Below are 20,569 nucleotides of genomic sequence, written 5' to 3'. Positions count from 1 at the left end.
GCCTCTTTCAGCTCTCTCAGTGAATGGGTTCGAATCCTGCCTCAGTCACTCATTTGGAAATCTGGACCAGGATGCTCAGTCCCTGGCATGGCCTCTTTGTCTTGGGAGTTACCTCTGATTAGTTCCCTAAACCCCCAACCCACCTGACAGAGTCTTTCCAATGAGCATTCAACTCCCCAAACCCCTGTGATTGCCTTCTGTGTCTTGGACCAGTATTTCAGTGTTACATTGCATCTGGCTCCCTAGAATAGACTTGAAGGGGACCTGGGACCCCTGTGGGGTGGGGAGAAGCTGGGGGATGAAGAAAAAAGGCCTCTTACCCAGTTTAAGGCAGAGCATCTACACATCAGTCAGACCTCCCAAGAGGCCAGGTGGGGTCTCTTCCCAACACCTAAGCTTCATCATGCTATAAGTGCATCTTTCTTTTCTCCTCCTTGAGTTGCATTATAAAAGACCTCCTGCTATCATGGCTGGGTAGGGACTGACTCAAGGAACAGAGATGGGGCTGGAGGTGGAAATGAGGGATGGAGATTTCTGCTTCATTCTCTATCACACAGCTCCTGGCACGTACAATAGAGGCTGCCTTAACAGATTTGTACTTTGAGCCAGTTATGGCACTAAGAGCCTTCATGTAGTTGTCATCCCAGCTCCACTTTGAAATTGGCTCTATTCTTATTTTCTTATGAATGAGCCCAGAGTGATTAAATGACATGCTTCTGATCATACAGCTGAAGTGTCAGACCCAGTCCTCAAAACCAAGAAAGCTGAGGCCAAAGCTTATACTCCATCAAAGAGTAAGTCTCCGAAAGACTTTTTTAAAACTATAATTCTCATTCAGATAGATACTATGCATGTGTCCAAGTCTTATTTAACTTATTTATGAGGGAAGCAAAATAATGACAAGACTATTTCACTGTGAGAAACTGAAATGTTGTAAACACTTAAAAAAAAGAAGCTGAGGAACGCCTGGGTGGCTCAGTCGGTTAAGCAGCTGCCTTCGGCTCAGGTCATGATTCCAGCGTCCTGGGATCAAGTCCCACATCAGGCTCCTTGCTCCGCGGGGAGCCTGCTTCTCCCTCTGGCTCTGCGTTCCACTCTGTCTGCCTGTGCTCGCTCTCGCTCGCTCTCTCTCTGGCAAATAAATAAATAAAAAATCTTTAAAAAAAAAAAAGAAAAAAGAAGCTGAGATAGAATTGCTATTACCAAATGAGACATACAACTGGTTAATATCCTACAGGGCAATAAAGCCATAACCTTTGGATTAACTACCTCTATTAGACAGAAAAGAAAGTCATTACACCTTACTAATTCTATAAAATGATGAGATATCTTGGCACTCATCAGTTGTGCTAATAGAGTTGAGTTATCCCAGGGTGTCAGCTAAGTTTTAGGTAGGCTCTTTAGATGTTCTAGCTGGTTATGATCATCTTTTTGCCTTATTTCCGAGTTTTATATGGTTCTCCTTAGCAAACCTTAATCCCCATATTAATAGTGTTGTTGTACATGGTAACGTGTCCCTGCCCCTTGGTCCTCTCAGTGAATCCTCAACTATCCCTACGCCGGGGCTTTTCTGTGGTCCCATTTCTCTACTGCTCCCAAGTCCGGTCAGGACAAAGATGGGGAACTTCTCACCAGGCAATAATCAAGTCTGACACTTGGTCCGGAGCTGGGGACATGAACTTCTTTCCAGCTTTCAAGGATGTGACTCATAATGCAAACAGACAACAGGGAAGCGTACGTCCCAGGATCTTCACCCTTTCTGCTTTGGCCACTCTTGTATTTAAAATGTCTTCTTCTTGCTGCCTGTCTCTATTAACCTCAGTTTCTGTTGGAAAGTCAAATGCCTCCAAGGAAAGTCACCGTGTTCAGAGGCAAATGAGCAGAAAATCTGCTACTGGCTAAGTGGGAAATGTACCATAAGCAAAAAGTCTTCTGTTCAAAGGGGTCCCTCTGGTCCTGTTCTTGTTTTCTGAAGAGGAAACTAAAGATGAAGTTGGGGGAGAAATTGATTTTTTTCTCCCCTTTTTAAAGTTCACATTTTTTCCCTTGGAATTAACCTCCCCAGAATAATTTTAAAAACCATTCATGTGATATGAATTTAAAACATTCATAATTTAATCCTGATGTTGTGGGGCTGTCAAGCACAACAGCCAAGAATGAATTCTTGAGACATCACATGGTGTAACTTAGTAAGTTTATTTAAGTAGCACAGGGACAGGACCTGTAGGAAGCTGTATGAAGCACCTTTGCTTAGTACTCGAGAGGAAGGGGACATGCAGGGAATATTAGACCATAAATGTCTCCTTCGAATTTCTACTCATAAAACTACTTTCACAAGATTTCTCTGTGCATATCATTCAGTCTGATATTAACTATTGGTGAGATGTAGAAGCGGCTGTGAGGCCCTTTAAGATGTATAAGCAGCATGTACTCGACCCTCATCAAAACTATGCAGGCTACTGGTGACCCTGCTGGGCTAAAGCTAAAAATTTTCTGCTTCAATCCTCCTCACCGGTGTTTCCTTTCATTCAGAAAATGGGCCTATGGACAGGGAAATCGTATCTCATAATAATGCTCACAGTAAGGACAGACACTCACCTATGAATAAAATAAACTCTAAATTACAATGGCTTGTAAGAGCAAACACACAAGAATATTTTTCTTTCCCCCCGAAATGCGAGCAGCTATAGCAGTTCTGCTTTGCAAAGCTGTCAGGACCTCTGGAGGCTTTCATTTTTATTGTGTTTTTCATCTCTAAGGTGTTATCCTTGTTCTCCTGGCCCAAAGTCCACATTCCAATCAATAGAAAGGAGAAAAAAATGACAAAAGGAAGAAACACAGCTTGCTTCATAAGGCAAAACCTAGAAGCTGTTCACCAGCACTTCCTCTCACATCCCATTGGACAAAATGTAGTCACATGCACACACCTTATCACAAAGGAGCCTGGGAAATGTAGTTTTTATTCTGGGAAGCCTGTCCAGCAATGACCTAGCAGACCTCTTAATAGAGAAGAGGGGGACACCTTTTAAAGAAAGGTAGGCAGTTTGTGCCATGGCTAGGTAAATGAGCATTTGACCATTTCCAGACCTGACTATTTTATTGCTTTGCCAGGGGCTTCTTTGAGAGAAATTTACCCAAGACAAAGTTGTTAAATACTTGGAATTCTTTCCAGTGAATTATATAACAAGTGAAAAAAGTGAGTTCTTTTTATGGATGTGTGTGTGTGCATGCATGCGTGCGTGTGTGTGTGTGTGTGTGTGTACATATATATTTATCTGCCCTGGAAATTTCTGAAAGGATACTCCATAGACTGTTAAAAACAGTTAACTTTAGAGAGTAGAACAGGCTGTGAAGAGGAGGGAGGCTTTACATTTCATTTTATTCCCTTCCATGCTGTTAAAGACACTTACCATGTATATGGATTTCCTTTATAATAATGAGAACTAGTTAATAAAAATAAGGGAGCTTCTGGCTTTGATTCAGAAGCATACAATTTAAAGTTGGAAAAAGGGATTCAGAGGAAACTCAAGTCAAGATGTACTATCAAATGGGGGGGATAAAGCAATTGAAGATTCATTTGACTACTATGATCCTGTTTGGATTTTTAAATTATATGTGGGATATAAATATACATATGTAGGTGTGAGTATAGATAGACATAGCTTCATAAAAAAAGAGTAATGAATTGGAGGAGTACACATCAAATCATGAACTGTATTTATCTCTGGAGGTTAATGATGTGAAGGAGTTTACTTCCTCTTTTATTTATTTTTGTAATAACTTTATTATTATATTGGCTCATATCTTAATAAGCACAAATAAAACAGCATAGATAAAATGGAAAGAGTCCAATGAGTTTTTTTTTTTTTTAATTCCTTCTACAACAGCTCTAGCATTCAGGCTCTCATTAAATAATTTCAACAAAGGAGAATTCATTCATTTATTAGAGAGAAGCATATGAAATATGTGCCACCAGGTTGGGTCCTTGGAATACAAGGATGTTATAAATAGAGGGGTCTTTGTTTTGGAGCCTCAAGTACTCAGAGGAGGGTAAGGATGGAAGAGGAAGTAAGCAAAGAGAACACCATTGGAGGGATCACACCTGTCTTTTCATGGCTGCATCCCACTTCCTAGATTAGGGGCTGGTCCCTGATAGGTGCTCAGTAAATATTTTTTTTTTTAAAGATTTTTATTTATTTATTTGACAGAGAGAGATCACAAGTAGGCAGAGAGGCAGGCAGAGAGAGAGGAGGAAGCAGGCTCCCTGCTGAGCAGAGAGCCTGATGCGGGACTCAATCCCAGGACCCTGAGATCATGACCTGAGCCGAAGGCAGCGGCTTAACCCACTGAGCCACCCAGGCGCCCCTCAGTAAATATTTTTTGAACGAGTAAATATTTTTTTAATTTTTTGAACAGTAAACATCTCTTGAACAGAGGAGGGAGAGAGAGCTAATAAGCTGATTTGTCAGATGGCAGGATCATTCTGTCCTCAGTGTAAGGAAGAACCAGGGATAGGATAAACCAAAGCAGCAGTGATGGTCACTTGGCAAGGGGGGGGGGGTGACACAGGGAATGCAGATCTGGATCTCTGAGAAAACAAATGGAAAAAAATAGAAGGGATAACCTCTAGTTTTCAGGCTGTCTGTTCATTTGTGACATCTTCCTTCCTGTGCCTTCCACTTACCAGTGTTTTGCTACATAAATAAAGGTGTTATGCCGGTATGGTGATTAGAAAGTTAATGATAATTACAATTGCTTCCTTTGGTTCTCTAGCAATTTCATTCGTTATATACATTTTATTCAATTATACTGAGCCAGCTTTGATGATGGAAAAATACAAAAGAGTTCACTGTTAATTATAACAGGATATTTACATAATTTCCAAGCAGTCCCAGATTTAGTTCATCTTTTTAGAGTGAACCTCAAAGGATGATTTTTGAGTTTCCTTATAATTTTTTTTTTTTTTTTTTTTTTTTTACTTCAGCAATCTCTTTACAGTGAAATTGTGTTACCTGTATAATAACACTTTGTGGAAAAACCTGACTGATAAAAATAAAGCCACTGTAGATTTTATTTCTTCTGTTGTTATCACTCCAAAAGTTCTGGGGGCATTGGGTATCACCTGCAAAGGGGCAAAAAAAAAGAATTTTCCAGGCTGCTAAAATGGGAAGTGACGACTTCCCCCTTCCTCTTGCCAGAACGTTTCCATGAGAAACCTAGAGGTTGTAAATCCTTTCTCTAACCTTTCAGTATGGATGTAAATCTCTTTAAGGTCAGTAAGCCTCTTGCCTGTTTTACAGCAGAGAAACATTCTTGCCAAGTTCTGGAATTCATCCCTTTTGAACCGTGAACTTCTGAGAAGGTAAGAGCCCAGTCTCCCTATCACTCTGAGTACCTCGCTCTGAGTTAGCACAGGAAGAAGACAGGTTTTACTGTAAATCTTCAGCCCACTCAGGCAAGAAAGCTCAGTGTCTTCACCTTCTATCTGAATAAAAGAAATACTCTTCAATCCCTGAACACACTGTCAGACTTGCACGTGCTCAGTGCCACTGGATATAGATGGGATTTTCTACTCCGCATCTAGGGGTTAGGTCTTTCTGGCAAACCAGGCAAGACTTCCTTCATCTGAACTGGGAACCAGGAGTCTCAGCTCCACCACTGATGAGAAGAGAAATCACCTCTTAAAGGTATCCTTTAATTTCATCCCCCATACAGGGGAAGTGCTAAATCCTTTCCACTTAAATTACCATGAGATTCATTCAGACTTAGCTGGGCTTTTCCTCCCCCTTAAAGGAAGACCGTGGATTGAATCCTCAACCAACATTAATATCCCACAAACCTCTGTCAAGAATTTGATTAATGTCTGCCCCAAAGTGCTAACGACAGCCGGTACAAAAAGTACATTCTGGAATGCCTGGCCAGCTCAAAAGAATCCTCCTCCTCTGGGCAATGTCTTTTTGAATACTCTGGGCAAATAAGGGATTTATGACAAATAAGATGATGGTTTTCCTTTCTTGTCCAAAACCCTAGATGGTAATTATTGGCCAAATGACTTAAAAAGAATGACTGACTGGGTTGCATCATCAAGGTGATGCCAACAAAGCCAGCAACTGGTGTTGAGTGGGCTGGTTAATGCTGTAATAAATATTCATCATGTTTCTGGGAAATTCAATCTAGGAGAAACACAACCACCAAAAGCAAAAAAAAACAAAACACAAAATCCACAGTCTTTTCATTTTTCATTTATCTCTTATCTCAGTTCAATGGTCTTTGTAAATAAAGAGCATAATTTGGTGAAATGAATAAATCTAATACAAAGAATGAGGTAAGACATATCCTAACCCAACAGGTGTTCTGGAACAGGGGCCAGATCAGGCCTCAGATGTCACTGCATGGTGATATTTGGAATAATATAAAAGAAACAGGAGGTCTGTAAGATTCAGAGTTAATTAGATTTGGTCAACATTTACGCAGCCAACAAATAGTTAATGAGCATGTATAACGCACCAAACGCGATGCTTGGTGCCGGAGCAAAACCAGTCATGCCTCCTGTCCTCAAGGAGCTTACTGTCACCCAAGGGAGACAGACATTTATCAGACACCCAGACAAAGGTTTCCTCTCATAGGTACTGAATGAAAGCGTCTCAGACAGGTGGTTTTCCATCCAGAAAGAGAGAGAGCAGAAGAGGCTCTCCTGACGAGATGATGCTTCCCAAGGATGAGACTCAGCCAAAAGCAGCGAGGAAGCAAAAGTGATTAAGTTGAGAAGACTGGCAGTGCCAAAGTCGTGGCCAGAGGGAGAGGGGCCAGTATGGGGGGGGGGGGGGACTAAAGGAGCTCAAGCGTGGGCAGAACAGAAAGAGCAGGAAGGAGGAGAGGACGGCTGATTTGCATTTTAAAAGAACTCTCAAAGGAGCTACCAAGCCCTGAAAAGACACAGAGGAACCTTAAATGCACATTATTACCAAGAGAAAGAAGTCAGACTGAAAAGGCTGAGGGGAAGGCAGGGAGGAGTAGAGGGAGCACAATTTCTAGGGCCGTGAAACTGTTCTGTAGGATTCTGCGATGGTCACCACCTGTCATCATGCCTTTGGCCAAACCCAGAGAACATACAACAACAAGAATGAACTCAAATGCGAAGTATGGACTCTGGGTGATAATGATGTGTCCATGCTGGTGTCAAAGGACGTGAAATCCTGCCCTCTCAAAGGTCCTTCTAGCTGGACTAAGAATCAAATTGGTATGAGATAGATTAACAGGAGAAAATCAAATTTAAGAGCACAGGGACAGGGAATCCACACAAACAGGGACATTCCCAAGATAGTCACGCAACGTAAGGTATAAATATATATGGCGCCCTGAGCTAAGGGCAAAGGGGAAAGGATCTGGGATTTCAGAGGAAGGGAATGCATCTCACAGGGCAGTGAAGGTAGATGTTTAGTGGTAAGATGTTTGCCCTGCCATATAGATGAGACAGATAAAATTTATTTCTGGGGGGCGCCTGCATGGCTCAGTCCGTTAAGCCTCTGCCTTCGGCTCAGGTCATGATCCCAGGGTCCTGGGATCAAGCCCAGCGTCGGGCTTTCTGCTCAGCAGGGAGCCTGCTTCCCCATTCTCTCTGCCAGTCTCTCTGCCTACTTGTGATCGCTCTCTCTCTGTGTCAAAATAATAAATAAAATCTAAAAAAAAAAAAAAAATTTATTTCTGGTAATAACCTTTCTTCTGGGAAAGACCCCCAATTTAGATTCTTCTAGGTAATTAAGAGAGAGGCAAAATTTTCTCTTGAGGGGGGTGCCTGGGTGGTACAGTCAGTTGGACATCTGACTCTTGGTTTCAGGATCTCTGGTCAGGATCTCAAGGTCGTGAGTTGGAGTCCCGGGTCAGGCTCTGTGCTCAGTGGGGAGCTGGCTTGAGATTCCCTCTCCCTATGCCCCTCCCCACTGTGCTCACGTGCACTTTCTCTCTAAAGATGAATAGATAAATCTTTAAAAAAAAAAAAAAAGTTTCTCTTGCACCCCTAAGATACCGATTGCCTTCAGCTCAAAATAATCCACATGCCAAAGGAGCCCACTGCAGGAAAAGGAGACTGTCCTGACCTTCTTCACAGATTCATCAACTGTAACAAATGTGCCATCCTGATGGGGGTGTTGATAACGTGGGAGGCTGTGCATGCATGTGGAACCGGGAGCGTATAGGAAACCTCTGTATCTTCTGCTCCATTTTGCTGTGAACCTAAAACAGCTCTAAAAAATAATAATAATAATAATAAGGTCTATTTAAAAAGAGAAAGATACCTCTAGCTTCATAATAAAGAATGGAACAGGTGGGAAACATAAGCAAAATGAAAGTTAGAAGGGCTTCTATAACCATCCAGGCAAGAGGTGGTCATGGCTTAGACCAGGAAGGTGGAAATGAAGATGGAGAGCAGAGTACTGATTAAAGGAGATATATAGGAGATGAAATCAATAGGCCTGGGTGACGGACTGGATAAGGAGGTCGGGGAGGGCCAGGGGGCATCCGCCATGGTGTGCAGGAGCTGATCCAGATGGTCTCACAAGACCTGATGCTTACACTTCCAGAAATTCTGCAAGCTGACTGCTAAATAGCCACTATTAGGAGCGCCTAGGTGGCTCAGTGGGTTAAAGCCTCTGCTTTTGGCTAAGGTCATGGTCCCAGGGTCCTGGGATCGAGCCCCGTATCTGGCTCTCTGCTCAGCAGGGAGCCTGCTTCCCTCTCTCTGCCTGCCTCTCTGCCTACTTGTGATCTCTGTCAAATAAATAAAATCTTTAAAACAACAACAACAAATAAATGGCCACCATTAGAAGTTATTACATTACAAAAATTATATCCCATGTTAAAAAACAAAAGTAATACTCAAACTTTATCCCTTTCTAGTTATTTCACTACATTTGACTGTTATCTATACTCTTGAAATCAGTTATGCCCACAGCATCTACGGTATCCATGTGGTAGGAGCACTGCATCATGGGTAGCTTCTGCACGCTTCTTCCCAGTTCCAACTTGCATAACATCACGTCAGGAGCTTGAAACTAGCTACGGTGGAGATATTTATGCCACAAAAGTTGGCAAAGGACACAAACCGAGGCTTTATTTTCCCTAAAGAGCAAGTTGTTGAACATTTACTAGCAAACCATGGGTGAGGGAATAAAACAGCAGGGAGGGTTTCTGCAAATCCTCAAGACAGAAGATCATGATAAAGTCTCTGTACCAGAAATCAGTTATTACTATGAATGATGGTTATTCTACCACCAAACATTTACCAAGCTCTCGTCAGGTGTCAGTGTTATATTCACCATTCAACATGGAGTCTCTGAGTCCTCACGGCAACCCTAGGAGATGGGCATGCTGGGTATTCTCCACGGATAAGAAAACCCAGGTTCAGACCAGTTAGGTGACCTGCCAGGGGCAACATGGTGAGTAGGCAGCAGAGCCAGGACCGGAGCCTGAGTCTGTATGCCCGGAGTCCTGTTCTTTCTCTGAAGGGGATTAGAACCCAACTTGATGCTGAAACATCTTGAAAACAGATCTAGGGCCCCTTGATTCAGAGACAAGATGTGTTCTAGAGTCTTCTTCCCTCCTCATCTCTCTCTCTGTTCTAGGTCTTCCTCTCTCCTTTCCTCTCTCCACTCCTTCCCCAAATCTCCCCACTTCTGTCTCCATGCCTCTATGCCTTAGAAAACAGCTAACAGTTTCTTTATGGAGTAACTAAGAAATAAATGCAGACTATCAGACTATAGACTATCAGACTATACAGACTATCATTCTTTTATTCCATTAATAACAAGTATAAATTATCAATGCAAACAACCCTGAAAACAACTACACATCACAGAGGGTCAAACTTACTTCTGCTTAAAAATTGACAAATGAATCACATTTTTCTCCGCAAAATGTGCATCTTTGCTAAATTTATCCTAGGAAAACAGAACTTGGCAGAAATAATGGTCTCAAAATGGAATCAATAGTAAGTTGTAATCAGTATATGCAATGTGGGGGAAACAGTAGATTAAGTCAAACTTGTTGTAAAAGTTAAGTGGAAAACAATTCCCATGCCACTAATTTCAGCAAAATGAAAAAATAAGAAGATGTATGGAAAATTAAGAATAGCTTAATGACTCATGTAGATCACTCATCACAGAATTAAATTGGTTTAATAGAATTCACTTTAGACAATGCTTTCTCATTGAGAATTCACCCCTTTGATACCATTCTAATACAAATATTTGTATTCAATATACCTTTGCATCACATTGGTGTGTGAGAGAGGGTAAAAACACTTCCCAGGCCCTGAGGCCAGTTCTATGCTGACCATCCTTGCTGATTTCTGAGTCTCTTTCATCCCAAAGTGTCCTGACTAACCCAGAAGACAATGAATACTTTTGGGCTTCCTGTAGAAGTATGTTTCCACAGTCAACACTAAGTAGGAATGGCAAACCATCCTAGGATCTTGGGAATCCACTTGGGAATCAAGCCCATTGTGCTTCTGAAAGTCGAAGATGAATAAAGATTCTGCCCTTATAAACAGTAGCTGGCATATAGGAGCAGTTCAAAAATGTTAGAAGGATGGATGGTTGGATAGTCATATTACATATTTACTGGGGAAACAACAGGTCTTTAAAAATCCATTTTCTGTCTTCTCTACTTGTCTTACCATATAGTTTTAAGTTTTAAAGTTAAGTATGGCGGTACTGAGACCATCCAATCTAGCCAATAAAGTAGATCCCTTAGATGTATCAATGATTAGTGTAGCTAAAATGTCTAGGCTGCTGACATTTCACACACCAAGAGAATTTGAGAATTAATCAACACAAGGGACTTCTGGGGAGACCAGCATAGGCACAGTCAGCTCTAGACTGGCCAGAGGGAGGCAGAGAGAGCAAATGGGACCTCTATAGTGGCTAAGGGGTGAGGCTGGGGGAGTAGGGGAGAGTTCCTATGCACAGACTAGAGATTTGTGAAGTCTGAATTTCCTACCAGCATCAAAACAGGAAAGAAACAAGGGCTTTATTGACCTGTCCAGATGTGGGCCAAAGAAGAAATGGAGGGTGAAGTCAAAAGAAGCCACCCACCTGGGTGGCTCAGTCAGTTGACAGTCCAAGTCTTGGTTTCAGCTCAGGTCAAGATCTCAGGGTTGTAAGATTAATCCCCATGTCAAGTTCCATGCTCAGCTCAGAGTCTACTTGAGATTCCCTCTCCCTCTCTCTGTGTCCCTCCCCTGACTCATATATACTTTCTCTTTCTCTCTAATATATAAATAAAATCTTTTTTGAAAATGCATTGCTATTTTAAAAAAGAAGAACATCAAGAACTGGACTCCATATTGCAATCAGGGCCCACGGGTGCAAGAGCACCTGGAGTCCTAAACAGACCAGGTTCGGCCACCCACCATGGATAAAATCCAAAGACAGAGAAACAAGTGGTGTTGAAACAAGGGATGTATTTCAGGGAGGCCAACACCAGGAAGACAGTGGACTAGAGTCTCCAAAGACTGTCTCTAAAGGGCTGAAAATTATTTCTAGATTTATACAAGGAGAATGGGGGACAAAGGTCAGTGGGTATGTGCAGGTGAGCAGTAAAGGTCAGATAGATCCTTGTCTTGGAGTCAATCAAGCAGGGTATTCCTGGGGTCAGGGCAGTTGTTATTGTGAGACAGGTAGTTTAAGAGCCCATCACGGATGCTTTGGCCACCAGTGTCCTGCCTCTTGCCTGAGTTAAGAGAGAACCTATAAAGAAGAACTTAATCAGAATGTGGAGACTGAGGTCAAAGTGGAGGCAGCTTAAGTCCTCTTTCATTATTACAATAACATATCCCCTAACCTATCACACCAGCTATCATGAAGATAAAATGAGAGAACGTAGGTAGCTTTCATCTTTTTATGGAATCTTTTTTTATATCATATTTGTGTGCGACCTCATTGTTACCAGCAAGGCAACACATTAAGGGTTACCAAATTTTTCTGTAAAGGGTCAGATGACAAATTTGTTAGGCTTTGTGAGCTGTTCAGTCCCTGTCACAACTACTCAGCTCTGCCCTGTAGCACAAAAGCCACCGTGGAAAATACCCAGCAAATGGGTGTGGCTGTGTTCCTGTAGCTAGAAGGCAACAGAAGTTCTCAAATAGAGAGCTCAAGGTTATGGCAGAAGGGAGGAGAGGAAGGGACAAAAGCAGGGAAGGAATGTGTTTGGTTTGCTGAACTAATAGTTCCAGCCAGGGAGTCGCACAAGTAGGGGTCACCTGATAGCACCTTATGTGAGCCAGTTTGAGCCAGCCTGGAGCTGACGGTCTGCAAGGAAGCCCCCCTGAGCTGACTTGAAGTTGCCTTCAGTTCTTTATAATACTAAGATCTCCTCCTATGGGCAGAGTTATCTGCCATTATTTGAACATACAATGTAGGCCCTAGCATGTTGACACATTAGGCATGTGCCATTGAACCAAAAATGCCTCTCCAAGCTCCCTGCCCCTGCCCTCTGAGGCACTGAATGAAAGCTTCCTCTACTAACCTCAGGGGGAGACAGTGCTTTGAGAGCTACCTCCCTGTCTCCTGACTTATAACAAGCAATGAAAGCTCTTGGCTTTCATCACTTCCTTGGGTTGTTTTCAATTTGATATATGTAAAGTAATGAACCTCTTGAGTTTTGTTACATTCCTATAAAACTGAAGGGGTTCAGAACAAGTCTCCCCAAAATGTACCACTCTGGCAATGTGGATTGTTTTGAGCTGAAGATGACCAAGATCCAGCCGTTTCAAGAAAAACTTTTACCTCTCCCTGTCTAAAAGAATTTAGATAGAGTGCTGGTTCAGAAAGAGAACTGCCACCCGAGATACCTACAAAAAATATGGACTAGGTGTAGGTAAGTTGTGGAGAGCTCAGCAGGGCTTGGAAATGAAAGTCCTCTCCATACCGCACTGCTTCTATATAGCCCAGCAAACACTTGTTTATCAAACATTTACTTTTTTTTCATCTTCCTGTGAATTCTCTCTCTCTGCTTTGAAGTCCCAGACCCTTACACCCTTCTCCTCAACTCTGGATGGCATACAAGCCTCAACTGCCTGGCCATCTGTCTAGTCTTAAGAAACCCTAGAACTAAATTTTTCTCCTGTTAATTTGTTCTATGTTAATTTGATTATTAGACCAGCCAAAGAACCAAAAAGGGCAGAGTAAAAAATATTTTCTTCCTAATAAAACTTGATTCACGGACACTGAAGTTTGAATGTCATATAATTTTCACACGTCATAAGATCTTCTTCTTTTTATTTTTTCAACCCTTAAAAAAATATAATGTGGAGACCAAGAAAAACAAGGCTGTCTACCTCAAGTCTAGCCTTGACATAAGTACAGCCATCTTGGCCCGGCAGCCATCTTAGGCCTCCGTGACCGGTAGATGACCCCTGGCTCCAAGAAGACTGACCAGAGGTTTTGAAAACAAAACACCATACCAAAAACCAGTTAGGAATAGGATAACTTAATGAGGTAATAAGTCATGTCAGGAGTAGGATAGCTTGACGTTGTAATAAATCATGTCAGAAATAGGATAGCTTAACACTGTAATAGATCACAAGAACATAGGGATGCAATCATGGCCCAATCACCTACTGCCAAATCCATCCCTACTCTGTTTTTAAAAACTGACTGTAATCTGGTTCGGGGTCCAAGTCTCTACTCCTCTGTGTCAGGTATACTTGGGCCCAAGCTTAAGCTTGCTGAATAAACCCTCGTGTGTTTACATCGGTGTTGGCTCCTTGGTGGTCTCTCAGACACGAAAACTCGGGCTTAACAATAAGAACCGTTCATAACTCATAGGCCATACAAAAACCGATAGCATGGTTGAAATCAACAACATAAGAAACAACAGGTATTGGTGAGGATGTGGAGAAAAAGGAACCCTCTTCCACTGCTGGTGGGAATGCAAGCTGGAACAGCCACTGTGGAAATGACACAGAGGGTCCTCAAAAAGTTAAAAATAGAACTAGCATAAAATCCAACAATTGCACGACTGAATGTTGACCCAAAGAATAGAAATACACTCATTCAAAGGGATACATACACCCCTATGTTTATAGCAGCATTATTTATTTACTTATTTATTTATTTTAAAAAGATTTTATTTATTTATTTGACAGAGAGAGATATCACAAGCAGGCGGAGAGGCAGGCAGAGAGAGAGAGGAGGAAGCAGGCTTTCCACGGAGCAGAGTCCGATGCGGGGCTCGATCCCAGGACCCTGGGATCATGACCTGAGCTGAAGGCAGAGGCTTTAACCCACTGAGCCACCCAGGTGCCCCTATAGCAGCATTATTTACAATGGCGAAGATACAGAAGAAGCCCAAGTGTCCATTGATAAACGAGTGGGTAAAGAAGGTGTCTATCTATCTATCTATCTACCTATCTATATTACACACACACACACACACACACACACACACAGAGGCGTATTACTCAGCCACAGAGCAGAATGAAATCTTGCCATTTGCAACAACATGGATGGATCCAGAGAGTATAATGCTGAGTGACGTAATTCAGAAAAAAACAAATACCACGTGATCTCCCTCACATGTGGAATTTAAGAAACAAAATCAATGAGCAAAGGGAGGAAAATAGAGAGAGAAGGAATAAGAGAGACAAATCAGGAAATAGATCCTTAACTAAAGAGAACAGATGGTTACCAGACGGGAGGGGCTGGGGGATGGATGAAACAGGTGATGGGGATTAAGAAGTACCCTCCTTGTGACCAGCACAGGTGATATGTGAAAGTGTTGAGGGGCGCCTCAGTCATTAGGCATCTGCCTTCCGCTGGGTTGTGATCCCAGGGTTCTGGGGTCGAGCCCCAGCATCGAGCCCCCGCATCGAGCCCCCGCATCGAGCCCCCGCATAGGGCTCCCCGCTTAAGAAAGGGCCTGCTTCTCCCTCTCCCGCTCCCCCTGCTTGTGTTCCGTCTCTCACTGGCTCTCTCTCTCTCTCTCTCTCTCTCTGTGTCAAATAAATAAATAAAATCTTTTTAAAAAAAGTGTTGAATCACCGTATTGTACACCTGAAACCAACATAACACTGTATGTTAACTAACGGAAATTAAAATATAAACTTTAAAAAAAGAAAGAAAAATAAAGAAATGGGTGAATGGCTTATGAGAGCAAAGTGTACAGCTGGTTTCAAATAAAAAAAAGAAGCTTTGTAATTAAAAATAAATACATTGTCTCCTCCTCCACCATTTCCATTGATAGAGTGCATTTCCCAGCTCCACTGATGCTAGACTTGGCCATATGATTTGCTTTGGACAATGAGATGGCAGCAAATACGATGGATGTAAACAAAGATAAGAAACTGTGATTTATAATAAGAAATATGTATTTTGGTCTTTATCCCTGTTTCTGGCAAAGAGCCCCTAAAACCCTTAGAATTTCCCACATGATAAAAGAAATAAAGCTTTCTTTTGTTATTCATAACAAGCCTCTTTCAATCACTTTGGAGTTTATGTTAATGAGGTGACTTTTAAGAAAGCCCAAAGAATGGGGGCTGTTGCCAGGAGGATCAAGATCATAAAGGTGGAACTTTCACCCTCAACTCCCACAGCCTCCAAGGAGGTGGAGGTGGAACCCATCACCAATTGCCAATGATCTAATCAATCGTGCCCACAAAATGAAGGTTCCATAAAGATCGCTGATTATGGGGTTTGCAGAGCTTCTGAACTGGTGAACGAATAGAGATGTGACAGGCCCAAAGAAAGCATGAAAGCTCTGCACCCCTCCCACATACCCTGCCCTATGCACCTCATCCATCTGGTTATTCCTCAGTCATGTTTTTATGATGACCCACTAATCTAGCAAGTAAATTCTTTTCCTGAGTTCCATGAGCCACTTTGGCAAACTAAGTGAACCCAAGGAAGAGTTCATGGAAACCTCTGTTTACAGCTGGTTAAGTCAGATTAGCCAGTCAGCTATTACAACCCAGACTTGTAACCGGTGTTTGTAGGGGCATGGGATGGTGGGGGTTCTTTGTAGGACTGAAACTGTACGGGCCAACAGCAGGCCACCCCAAGATGAGTGACTGTGGCATCGTGAACTAGTAATTCATTGCTTGTCTTTCAAGTCTTAACTCCCCTGAGTCCTCCTGGCCTCCTGTCTGACTCACAACTCTTTATCCCCACTGCACTTGTTCAAGATTCTTCCTGACACCAACCAACTCTGACACCAACTAAGCGTCCGGCAAATCAACCCAATTCTGACACTAACTCCAGATCCCACAGGTTCAAAGGGCTGCACCCCACAAGACTGCCCCCATTTCAGATGTTAGTCATGCTAGTCATGAGCCCTGGGCCACCTGTATTTTAGACCAGCTATCAATCAGAGGTTCCCATAACTTCCTTCTCAGGTTTGATAATTTGATAGAATGGCTCTCGGAACTCATGAAAACACCTTACTTATGTTTACCAGTTTATTATAAAGGATACAATTTAGAACAGCCAAAGGGAAAAGATGCAGAGGGCCAGGTATAGGAGAAGGGTGCAGAGAACTTCCATGCCTTCTCTGGGTATGTCACCCTCCTGGTTCCTGGAAGTATTCATCAACCTGGAAGCCTCCTCAACCTCATTCTTCCAGAGCTTTTATAGAGCTCACTCTTAGCTCTGCCTCCCCTCCCCAGCGTTTGAAAGCTCCCATCTTCTAACTACTGGCTCTTTCTGGTGACCAGCCCCCTCCCGAGGCTATCTAGGGACCCCATCCTAAGTCACGACACAAGCATAAACTCAGGTATGACAGTAAAGAACTCCTTATCAATAATAAGCCATCCCTGTCACTCGGGAAATTCCAAGAGTTTTAGGAGCTCTGTGTCAGCAACCAGGGACAGAAACTAAATCTATTTCTTATTCTACCTCAACGTGGCTATTTGTTTCTCTTCCCCCTAGACTCTGAATGCCCACGGGATGAGTCTAGTGACTCTGAATTCCCACAGCATGGCACGTAATTAGAATTAATACACAATTGCTGGTTTTATTAATCCTGCCATTATGGTTGTTCTTTTATTAGTAGTATAAAGTCTACCTCATACTTGCTTAGTTCTTTCAGTGACCTGAGCTCTGTGAAGTTATTTAGCGGAGGATTTAATGAATATTTTTCAGTATCCTTTCATCCAAGTCCAGAGAAGGCTACTACCGTCCTGGCCAAGGTATCTAATTCTTTAGGACAGAACTCAGATCTCTTGACTCTGGAATACTGATTTCATCTTATCCTCAAAGATACCCAAAGAAACTTGTAGCATATTGGCCAGTGAGACAAAAGAATTTCCAACCCTAGAAATCTAGCTTCCTAATTCCCCTTTTTCTTTTTTTTTTTTTTTTTAAGATTTTATTTTCTTTTTGCATTCTCATATACACATGCACAAGCAAGAGAGAGAGAGAGAACACAGGTGGGGGTAGGGGGAAGAGAAGCAGACTCCCCACTGAGCAGGGAACCCAATGCAGCACTTGATCCCAGGACCCTGGGATCATGACCTGAGCCAAAGGCACAAGCTTCACAGCTAAGTCACTGAAGCACCCTCTCTTTTTCTTATTATCTTCCCAGGTCATCCTTTCTCTATGGCTGCATAAAATAGAATCAAATGGAGCCCCACCATATTCACTCCACCAGGACCAAGAGCATCCCAGCTGCACAGCTCCCGCTGAAGACAGATAGTGGTCAGAACGCTGTACTTCTTCTTCCTTAAAAAAAAAAAAAAAAAAAAAAAAAAGGCCACCCAAGGTTGCAGAGAGACTTTACTGTGACTTTAAAGTTGCAAGAGTAACTTTACAGTGAAAAACCTCACAAACAGGGTCAGAATCAACAGTGATGAGTCACAGTGGAATAAAAAATAGCACCGGGGTACATAGCTGGCCCAGTCAGTAGAGCACGGGACTCTTAATCTCAGGGTTGAAACTTCAAGTCCCATGTTGGAGGTGGAGACTACTTAAAAATAAAATCATTAAAAAAAAAAGAAAGAAAGAAATGAGACTGTACCTCTCCCCCAAGAACCCAAGAAGCCTAATCATGAGAAAAGCATGAGACAAATCCCAATGGAGAGAGAGTTCACAAAATACCTGACCATTACTTCTCAAAACTGTCACCAAAAACAGGGAGTCTGAGAAACCCTGACTGCCCAGAGGAGTCTAAAGAGATGCATCAACTAAATACAATGTGGTACCTTGGATGGGTCCTCGAACAGAAGAGGGACACTAGGCAAAAACTAAGGACGTCTGCATACAGTATGGACTCTAGTGACACATCCATACTGGTTCATTCATTGAAACAAATGTGTTGCACTAATACAAGTTAATGATGACGAAAACTGAATGTAGGGTATAGGGGCAGCTTTTAGACAAGAGGCTTGAGCAATGGTTCACAGCGACCACCTGGCTAAGTACAGACAAGCCCACCAGACAATCTTTCTCAACATATCCAGAAGCCCTAACTGACCAGTGGGCTACTTACAACCCAGCGCAATTGCCAAAACAGGGAAAATTCGATACATCGCCATACCTCCTCATCTTCCCCCTTTAAAAACAGTGCCTCCTTGCAGACAGCCTCCCCCTGCGTTCCTGCCCTCTGCTTCCCTCCAATGTATTCAGTAAACTTCTCTTTTGTTCTGCCTCAGGTGAATCCTTTCGCTGTCCACACCATGGCTTCTACCCCCCATTTGGGGATCCCTATTTGATCAAGAAACAGAAACCATACAGAGTATATGGGAACTGACTGTACTATCTTCACAATCTTTTTTTAAATCCAAAACTGTTCTTAAAATATTAAGTTTATTTTTTTTAAATGACCATTTTCTTAAATCTCTCCAAAGTATGATATCAATGTAAAACATTTCTTAAAATATTTACATTCGAGAAGGAGCTTCAGAATAGACCACATGAATAAAAGATAGTAAAAGCTGCAGAGAAACTGATTTCTCTAGAGAGTAAGAAAATAATAGCCAGGCCCTATTCATCAATACAAGGGATCAAAGAAAGAACATGCCGGAGGAAAGGAAATTATTCCGATTGGTGTCCTCCTGCAGAAACCATAAATATAGAGATGAAATTGTGCTATGAATCTCTCTTTGCAAAAGGGGAGGTGATCAATAGCTTACATCTAGTTTCACTGCTCTGCTGAGATGACACTGTTTCTAAACGGGGAAAAATGAGTTGCCAATGAGAAATCGCTCCGATGACTAAGAGAGACATCGTCTTGGGAACTTCTAAATGGAGTCTGACTGCTGGTCTCTGTGAAGAACAGTTGTTATATGTCAGTTCTTCTCCAGAAGATGGAGCCTTAGTCTAAAATATGGACGCAAGACAAGTTGGCAAACAGAGCCCAGAATGATGAAGTTCAAAGAAAATGCATAAAAATGCAGTCTATATCAAGGAGGGTTTCAAAAGGATTTTAAATCTCCTTGGAGATGAGTTCATTTGCCCTGATTCTCCTACCCATTATAAACATCCATTTCTTCAACTGTTTTATCCAGGCAAAAATGAAAATTGCAGTGAGAGTCATAAAAATAATTACGTACCATCTTTTCCTGTGGCATTTCTCTTCCCTGAAGTCTAAAGGCTCAATATTAACTTGTTGTGCACTTTGTATGTTGACGGAGGTGACATTTAAGTTCACTGTTCTGGTAAATTTATGACAGTTATGAATTTTCTCCAAAATATTTAGATGTGAAATTCATCTCTCATGCTTTATTCTAAAATAGATCAATCTGACCTGGCCCATATCTCAGTCATATTTTTCTCATTTCAAACCTCCACATACAACACCCTAGGGATGAATTCTGATTGGTATATGTTATGGACTGAATGTTTATGTCTCTGTAAAATTCATAAAATTCACCCCAACAGGATGGTATTAGGAGGTAGGGCATTTGGGTAATGGTGGAGTTCTCATACTGCTTTCAAGCCACCCAGTCTTTGGTATTCCATTATAGCAACCTGGATGAAGTAAGACACGTATCTTGATTCACTCGCTCATTTCGACTCATCACAGTGGCCAGGGGGATGGTCCCAGGAGGAGCGAGGAAGGATGGCTACTGCCTACCTTCCTTGAGGCCAAGGAATCTGAACAAAATTTATATTCTGTTAGTTGGGAAGAAGAGAGGGTAAAAGATGTTTTTACACAATAAACAGTTCCCACCAGGTTCCATGTATCAGTTAGCAACTGCTGCACAACAGACTTCCCCAGAACTCAATGACTTGAAATAACAGGCATTGGAGTCTATATAGGTCAGCTGGGTGGTTCTGCTCATCTCAGTTGGGCTCACACAAACATCCATGCTAGGTGTAGGTTAGGTAAGTGGCTCTGCTGATCTAGGCTGGGCTCTTACATAATGGAAGGTGCCCTGACAACAGACTGAGGCCCTGACTCATTTCCCAACATGGCCGCCTTCTCTAGCAAGCTAACTTGGGCTTGTTCACATGACAGTCAGGGTTCCAAAAGGAAGTATAATAGCTAAAAGGCTCTCTTGAGACCTTGGTCCAAAACGGGCACACCCTCAATTCTGTTACATTCCACTGGCCAAAGCAAGTCATCAGGCCAGCCCACA

General features: G+C 42.3%; 1 protein-coding gene across 5 annotated transcripts in view; it reads right to left on the bottom strand.

The window, feature by feature from the left end:
* GRIN2A (glutamate ionotropic receptor NMDA type subunit 2A) overlaps nt 1-20,569 on the bottom strand; it is a 724,518-nt gene that overhangs the window by 444,953 nt on the left and 258,996 nt on the right. For 4 of the 5 annotated variants that reach the window (XM_059155289.1, XM_059155285.1, XM_059155291.1 and 1 more), the window contains one exon: nt 17,624-17,704. The exons of the other annotated variant lie outside the window; for it this stretch is intronic. The gene's annotated coding sequence lies outside the window, so the exon portion shown is untranslated. The remainder of the gene's footprint in view (nt 1-17,623; nt 17,705-20,569) is intronic. 5 annotated transcript variants of the gene reach the window in all.

Source organism: Mustela lutreola, chromosome 17 (assembly GCF_030435805.1).
Source record: "Mustela lutreola isolate mMusLut2 chromosome 17, mMusLut2.pri, whole genome shotgun sequence".
Classification (NCBI taxonomy): Eukaryota; Metazoa; Chordata; class Mammalia; order Carnivora; family Mustelidae; genus Mustela; species Mustela lutreola.
The sequence above is the reverse complement of the archived record's forward strand: the minus strand, read 5'-3'. Positions and strand labels throughout refer to the sequence as shown.